Below are 8,869 nucleotides of genomic sequence, written 5' to 3' on the forward strand. Positions count from 1 at the left end.
AGGAGCATACAATCTGATCAGGATGAAGCAGGGAGATGAATGGAAAACAGGGTTTTTGACCGCTTACGGACAGTATGAATACCTGGTCATGCCGTTCGGACTTTGTGGAAGTCCAGGAATTTTTCAAAAATTCATGAATGACGTGTTTAGAGACTTGTTGGACACATATATAATCTGTTACTTAGATGATATCCTGGTGTTCTCAAAGAACCAGGAAGACCACGACCAGCATGTGAAGACGGTGTTGCAGAGACTGAGAGAAAATCACCTGTATGCTAAATTAGAGAAATGTGGATTTGACCTCAAGTCTCTAGACTTCCTTGGATATCGAATCTCAGCGGAAGGCATGGAGATGGACCCAGGGAAAGTAAGCTGCATATTGGACTGGGGCCAACCTGTCACCAAAAAGGATGTACAACGGTTTTTGGGGTTTGCCAATTATTACAGAAAGTTCATTCCAGGGTTTTCCAAATTGACAGCTCCTCTGACTGACTGTTTAAGGGGAAAGAAGAAGTTTCAATGGACAGAGAATGCCACCCAGGCCTTTGAGGAGCTGAAGAGAAGGTTCGCTTCCGAGCCCATTCTGCACTTTGCTGACCCGACCCGCCCTTTCATCATGGAAGCAGATGCTTCAGATTTTGCTATCGGGGGGGGGGTCCTTCTGCAATTAGACCAAGAAGGAAAGGAGCTGCACCCCTGTGCATACTTCTCTCGGAAGTTAAAGCCTGCAGAGAAGAACTACACAGTTTGGGAGAAGGAGCTGCTGGCCATCAAGGACTCTTTTGAAAACTGGAGACAATACCTAGAGGGGGCCCCTCATCAGATCGAAGTGCGCTCCGACCACAAGAACCTGGAAAGCCTCCAAACTGCCAGAAAGCTGAGCCAGAGACAAATAAGATGGTCCCAGTTCTTCACCAGGTTTAACTTCAAGATCACTTACCAAGCCCAAGCCAAAAACCAGAGAGCTGATGCCTTATCCAGACAGCCACAGTACAAAGAAAGTGAATCCGAGGACCAGCCTCAGTACGTGATCCCGCCAGATAAATTAATGTTGGGATCATGCCAGTCTTCGTGGGAAGAGGAACTCAAAAAGGCACAACAAGAAGATGCAGACGTACTAAAATATGGGCAGGAGACGGGACAAAGTCAAGACTCAGAAGTAACCTTTCACTGGAGGAGTGGACTGTTATGGTTCAAAACAGCCAGATACGTGCCAGAAGGAGAATTAAGGCTCAGAATCCTACGCCAGTGCCATGATTCCATCACAGCAGGACACTTTGGGATTTACAAGACCATTCAGAACGTGGCCAAGGACTTCTGGTGGCCTAAAATGCGTAGGGATATTGAAAGCTATGTAAAGTCCTGTTCTGTCTGTCTGCGGACAAAAACACAAACAGGAAAACCAGCAGGACTGTTACAACCGCTACCTGTCCCACATGAACCCTGGAAGGATCTCTCCATGGATTTTATAACTGATCTACCCAAATCCCAAGGAATGACAGCCGTTTTAGTCGTGGTAGATCTACTCACCAAAATGGCGCATTTCCTCCCTTGTGCAGGGGCCTTAGAGGCTAAGGAAACGGCCAAGTTATTCATCAAAGAAGTCTACCGACTGCATGGGTTGCCAAACAGTGTAGTCTCAGACCGAGGAACTCAGTTCACAGCCAAATTTTGGAGAGCAATGTGGAAACAGTTGCAGACGGAATTAAAACTCTCCTCCGCCCATCACCCCCAGACACATGGGCAAACGGAACGCTTGAACGCCGTTTTGGAAAGATATTTAAGAAGTTATGTGTCCTATCAACAGACTGACTGGGTATCATATTTGCATTTTGCAGAGTTCGCCTACAACAATTCTCTACACTCCAGCACTCAACAAACCCCATTCTTCGCGAATTATGGATTCCATCCTAAAGTCTTTCCAAGCAGCTCAGAAGGAATGCTGGTACCGGCAGCTGAGGACTTCCTAAAAGAATTGCAAGAGGCGCAACAAACACTGAAACAGCAGTTAAACGAAGCCAAAACAGAGTACAAGCGAGTTGCTGACCTGCACAGGAAGGAGGGCCCCCCCTTCAACCAGGAGACCAGGTATGGCTGTCCACCCGTTTCCTCCAGATGCCGGGCAAATGTAGAAAATTACAAGACAAAAGGGTGGGTCCTTTTGAAATAGAAACTCAAATTAATCCCGTGGCGTACCGGCTGAAGCTACCTGACACGTTTAAAATACATCCTGTGTTTCATCGATCCCTCTTGACGAAAGCTGCCCCTCCCAGTGAGCTGCGGCCGGAGCAGCCTCCTGGGTCCCCACTCCTGATAAATGAGCAGCTTGAGTTTGAAGTTGAGGAAATCTTGGATTCCAGGATCAGACGCCACAAGCTGCAGTATTTGATTCACTGGAAGGGCTATGGAGTGGCTGACAGATCATGGGAAAATGCAGATGATGTGCATGCTCCAGAGTTAGTAAAACTTTTCGATCAACGTTTTCCTCACCGCCCCAAGCCAGACAGGGGGAGGGGGGCACAGCTTGAGAAGGGGGATGGTGTCGGGAGGATGAGCTGGGCTCCTGGGGGGTTGTCAGAAGAGGATTCAAATGGCTGGCAGAGGGAGGAGGGAGGAACTTACCCTCTGTGGAGCGAAGACGAAACAGAGGACATGCCAGAGATAGGGTCGCCTAGCAATGGGGAGCCTGAGAGCCTTGAAGTTTTAGAATCCCCCCCAGACATTCCCAGGCCCTCCCTTCTCCGCAGCTCAGAGCAAGAGGGAGGGCTGATCACAGCAGAAAGGCGGAGAGATGGTTTACCCTCAGCTCCTCCTTTATCACCCATAGGGGAATCGGACACTTCAGAAGAGGAGGAGGTGATGCCTCCCCCCTCACCACGCACACGCAGATGGTTGAAAAGACAGGAGAGAAGGGGGGGAAGGCGGGCAGTACCTGAGGGGGAGTTAAGGAGGAGCGAAAGGTTGCGCGCCCGTTTAGCCCCTTCTTAAAGAACAGGCGGGAAGCAGCCCCTTGCTCTGTCAACTTTCTTCCAATGTCGCAGGACCTGTATCCCTGTATTGCTTCATGAGAAAGCGCAGTCTTTGTTGGACATTACTCTAATAAAACACGAATTAACTACAACCTCTGGTCTGGTTCCTGAGTCGCATCCTGGGCCTGACAGCTGTTTTATCAAAGGTCTGGGGGGTAATATGTAAAGAAGAGTCCCAGACAATGTCCAATGCAATAGGCGAGTGATCACTTTCTGGTCTTTCGGTGCATTTAAAAGAGCTGATTGAGTGGTATAATTCTTGGGAAACAATCCCAAGATCAATCACTGATGCACCTCTAGTTGAAAGGAAGGTAAATTCTCCTTCTGTATCACCATTGGTTCTCCCATTAAGTAGAATTAGATTCAATCTAATAATCATATTTATAAGGCAGAAACCTGCATGGGTTATGCCTAGATCTCTGGATTGTCTAATGGGGAAATCGATTAAATTTTCTATAGAGGGGGGCACTTGATGAAATTTGGCAAATAGGGCCTCATCTGAGGGGCCCATTCTAGCATTGAAGTCCCCTAATACAACTAACATCACCTCAGGATAGAGTAGAATTAAATTTAGTAGATATTTTTCTAAGTTAGCAATCTTAGCAGCTGCATTTGTTTTATCTTTCGAGGGGGGCAGATAAACATTAACCAAAAGTAGGGAACGATACAACGATTTTATAACTACTGCTGATGCCAAATCAGACAATGGATCCACTGCTGTAATACGGACCTGCAGTGCTGTTGAGATGAATAAAGAAATGCCTCCCTTAGGACGGCCACCTTTCGTGCTATGAATCGCCAACAGTCGATAGGCCGAAAAGCCATCCAGTCCGAAGTCAGCTGTCATCCAGGTTTCTTGCAGAAATAAAATGTGATATTGTTTAAGAAAGGAAATACATGCAGGGTCAGTGTTAATATTTCTCCATCCTGCAATATTCCATGAAAGGAGCTTCAGGATGGTAATGGATGTATTCGTTCTTTGTCAAATATTTCCAGGTGAGGGTTGCTCCAGATTTGTATTGGATTTAGAAACTTGTGAGGAGGTCAAAGTTCTAAGTTGCACAGGACCATGATCTAGCGGTTTAATACAGAGAGGTTGTTGAAGAGTCGTGCTATGAGGTTTGGGCGGCAGAATTATTTCATTTGTTTGATTCTCGGTGTTACTCGCATTAGGAGATCTAATAGGTATCCCAGATGAAACACCTTTCATCGCCCCGGAGGCACTAGGTAGAGTTCTTAGCTCCTTCTCATTTTTCACTCTTAAATCTTTTAGAGCAGCACCCAGCATGGCTATTTTATCTTCAATTTCCTCTTGATCCTTCTCCGAAAGCTTAGTATAAGTTTCAAGCAGGATAAGCTCTTCAGGTAGGAATTGTCTTTCAGGAGCGGTTGCCTCATTAGGGGAGACTTGGGTATCACGTGGTTCCTTCGATGTTACGGGGAGAGGTTTCAAGTCACCTGGAGGACGAAGTCTTGGGTGTTGAACGACACCTTCAGGTTCCTTCAGGGGCCCCAGTTTTAGGGGATAGATAGAATTCGAGTGACTGTTATGGTAGGTCAATAAATTCCATGGCTCCACTGCGTTGTCAAAAACCCTCTTGACTATGAGGTTCTGAGCCACTAAAGATGCTGTATAGGTGAGAAGGAGTTTCGCTTTCTCAGGCTCATAGAAGGTTATTATAGCTGTAGCGTTGATATGGTTGTAGTATAAATAATCAATGTTAACTATGTCCATACTGTATAAAAAACCCGATGTTGATTTAAATAAGGTCTTTAACAGATGAAGTCTTCTCTCTTGTTGAGGGATCCATCCTCTGGGTTTGGGATAATTTAATATGGCCAATTTATTTTGATTTAAGATTAAATTCCATGTATTAAGTTTGGTCTTGGGGGAGATACAATGTTTGTTATCCCCCTCTGCTATTGAGGACCAATATCGATTGTTATCGTGAGTAAGGCAAGTATTGGTTGTCTCTTCAGAGTTTTGGTCTAACTCTTGATGAGTCTCAACAGAAATAGTCATTGGTACAGTAATTTGTTCCAAATTTGCACATGTGGTTACTTTCAATTTGCGTTTCTTTGGTTTTCTTTTCCTTTTTCTCTTGCTCTTATTTGATGTACTTTTGGGGGGTTCCAACAGCCTAAATAATTTGCCAAAGTTCATATGGCTTCTCTTATGAGATCGCACAGTTTTATAATTTTTGCTCTTTTTCTTTTGCTTAGTTGATTTTTTAGTACACTTCGATTTGGCCATAGGTGGATGGGATTCAACTTGTATCTGTTGTTTTTCACACGGAGGTATTTTGGTAAAAGTATATTGTTTATTTTTTTGGTCTGGGTTGAGTTGCCCCACTAGGTTGAGAATGAGGGTTGTAAGGGTTGTTAATAAGGAATTGGACTCTGCCACAAACTTGGAGATTTGGTTCACGGACTGCGTCATCGCTTGGCACCAGTTGTCGTTTATCTTGATCGATCGAGTGTTTACAAAGCTTAGATCCTTTAAATCTTCCTGGGAGGGCCTCAATTTCTGCTGCCAGCTACTATCCTTAAGATAACAGGATGAAGTTTCAAGAGGTGGCATCAAGCTGTGATTGCTTAAAGATGAAAGTTCTAGATCATTGTCAGGATAGAGTAATTGGAATAAGGCATCTTCACCCATTACACCAGCCAGTTCTTGTGCTAATTGGGTTGGAGCTCCTGTGGCATTGGCAATCCCTCCATAGGGAGCTTATTTATATTCCATTCATTTACATCGTAATTAATTCCATCATCATCAGTAACTTTAATAGTCTGATTATATTCCACTTGATCAGACTTTTTCTCATGCTGATAGTAATTGGTTATTTTGGATTGTTTTGGTCTAACAGGGGGACATGTAGGGACCACGCTCGGTGTGAGCCCTAGTTCTTTATAATTTTTCCTGGTAAAGACCATTTTTACAGAGTTCTGAATTAGTATGGAAAGTTGCAACTTGTAATAACGGTTGTAGGTTACTTAGTTCCTTCAGCGTCTTTGTTAGATAAGATTTCGTAAAGAGTTACTAACACAGGGACTGTTACATGGGATTTAAAAAGGGTAAATACCCCTTTAACAACTCTGTCAGCCGCAGACTTCTTTCTTCGTCTAAATTCAGAGCGTAAAATATTTGAGATATAATTTGTAAAAGTGTGGCCAAATATGACAGATTAGTTCCTTAGTTTATAGTTATTTAGTCCTTCAGTATGTTGTAATTATTTAGGAGAGTATAATGAATACTATCTTTCTCCAGTCTTGATAAGCCTCCGATGGAACTTTCAATCTTCCAAAAAGCCTTGGTAAGCTGCCGGTCAGCTTTATTCGGCAAATTATGGTGTTTATACTGGCTCAAGGTCAAATAGCTGATAAAAATATAGCTTCAGGCAATGCAATTTAGTTAGAATTCAATTAATTGGGGCTTTGTTGGTAGGAGCTGCCAAAAAACTCACCCGTCATTTTAGATGGCTGACCGGAAGTCCCGTGCACTCTATATATATATGTACCATGAACGTTACTTCAGAAACAACAGGTGGAAATAGGCGTCCTTTGGATTGATGGGAGATTGTGCTCAGGCAAGGAGCAAATGGAAATAGTGGCGAAAGAATACACCACAAAAAGGACTGCCCACACAAATGTGATGGCTTCAGTGTATCCACAGTCAAGCAACATGCAGTTTTATCTTGGATTCCTCCTCTGCCCCAATTTAATGTTGGAAATAGGCAACCTTAAATGACGCTCCTAAAGGGCAGGGTTATACATGCTTTAGTACAGCTAAAGGTTGGTGGTCAACTCTATACTTTGCTGGGATATAGCTTCTGTTTGATCATTGTTCTGCCCTCCCTGCTGTGCTGCCTCTTTTGAGTTCTCCATTACCACATGAGCAAGCAAGGCATGGGACTGCTTGCCAGAACCTGATAACTATGGACTAAAAGTAACCTACATATTTTACCTTCTGATTTCCTAAGCTGTGCCTGTATCACTGTATACATGAAGAGGTTGTGAGTAAACTACTTTTATATATTTTGCTGAAGAAATCTTGTTTGTTTTATTCTACTAGACTGTGTGAGTTAGGAGAAAGGGTGGAGAGTAGAGCTGGTTGTTGCTCATTCCATTTTAACCATTTTACTCTGCTAGAGATAGAAGTACATAATTATTCTATCCCAGAAACCCCAACACGTTATTGGATTATATGCAGATCCACATTAAACTGTTGTGTGGATGTGCCCAAAGTATTCAATAACTGAACTCCTCCTCTCAAAGGATCCCCCAGCAGACAGTGCTAACATTACGTACATTTAAAAGCACAGTCATTCTGTCTTCTACCAAGTAGGGATATCCCCCTCCTTTATAGACCTGGCTCTTTAACCAGGCATGGGAGGGGGGTTAGGCTGTCAGAGTGCAATTCTAAGGGTTTTTAACTTTTTAATCTTTTAATGTTTTCTGTCTATGTTTTTCTATGGATTGTATTTGTGCTTTTGTTGTACATCGCCCAGAGTGGCAGACTAATCTCTGCCAGATGGGCGTCTAACAAATCTAATTAATAATAATAATAATAATAATAATAATAATAATAATAATAATAATAATAATAATAATAATAATAATAATAATAATTTATATGCTGAGATGATATCAGTTCAGTTGCATTGTACCAAAGTGCAGTACATGACTGATCATGTAGAAAAGCCCTTACTTTTCCCCCCAAAGTTTGTCATTATTAATGTAACAATGTATGGAAATATCAAGCTGGGAAAAAATTTATCTTCTCAATACAAGAGCAGCTCGTTCCTCTGGAACATGCATGCTTGCTCCATTATATTAAATCAACATCTTCCTATGTGGGGGAGTTTCTTGCATGGCATATACATGTAAATTTCTCAGTCTGAGATTCTGATAAAGTGCTGCATAACAAAGGGATTTGCATAAATCAGAATTTCTTGAGTAGGTTTAACTAGATAAGACATGGCAAATAAGATCTGGTAGCACTCAGATAATGAGGAGTGTAATGAAAGAGCAGTAATGTAATTATGGTAATGTACTTGATCTTTAGCAGGGAAAATGTGATCTGGTGGGTTCAGGGTCATCTTCAGCAACAAAGGAGCTGGTAGTACCCTACAGATCATCTTACAGCTTAAACCTTCCCCAACCTGGTGCCCTCCAGATGTTTTGGCCATGCTAGCTGAGGTTGATGAAGGTTATAATCCAAAACATCTGGAGGGCATCAGGTTAGAGAAGGCCGGCTGAAATGAATTGCTCAGGGCCATGGGGGTAGGTGAGAATACAGGGGTACAGCCATACCAGGCGAAGAGCCAGCTAGGGGCTCAGGCTTTCAGCTTTTTTGTTTTATTTTGTGAAGTCTCTAGTCCTTGTAAAGCAAGTTATGAAGCAGAATGTGCAGACACTATTTGAAGCAATCGCTTGTGAGAGCTTAGCCTGCCTCCACCTTTAAACGTTTTTAGGTAAGTCAGAACTTACCTAATTTAGAAATTTAGAGTTATAAGCCAAATGGAAGATCCAAAAATGCCTTCAAGATAACAATGGAGAAGGGACTTCCTGGTTCGTTTTGAAATTGATTTTGCATCTTCATTAGTGTATGTGTATTACTTTTTGTCTAGATTCAGACAACGGAGAAGGAAGGCCAGGTTCCCCTTTTAGTTATAAGCTTTTTTCCCCCCCATCGTCCCCAGTAAAGAAGTTATTGTTGCCCAGAAATACAGGATTTTACAGCTCAATCCAAATGTAAAATATGGCGGGATGAGTGAATGTAGAACAGGTGGATCTTGTGCTACTCTGGCTGAGCCAGGACTCAGCCAGGGCTATGCTGG

Source organism: Rhineura floridana, chromosome 1, assembly GCF_030035675.1.
Source record: "Rhineura floridana isolate rRhiFlo1 chromosome 1, rRhiFlo1.hap2, whole genome shotgun sequence".
NCBI lineage: Eukaryota > Metazoa > Chordata > Lepidosauria > Squamata > Rhineuridae > Rhineura > Rhineura floridana.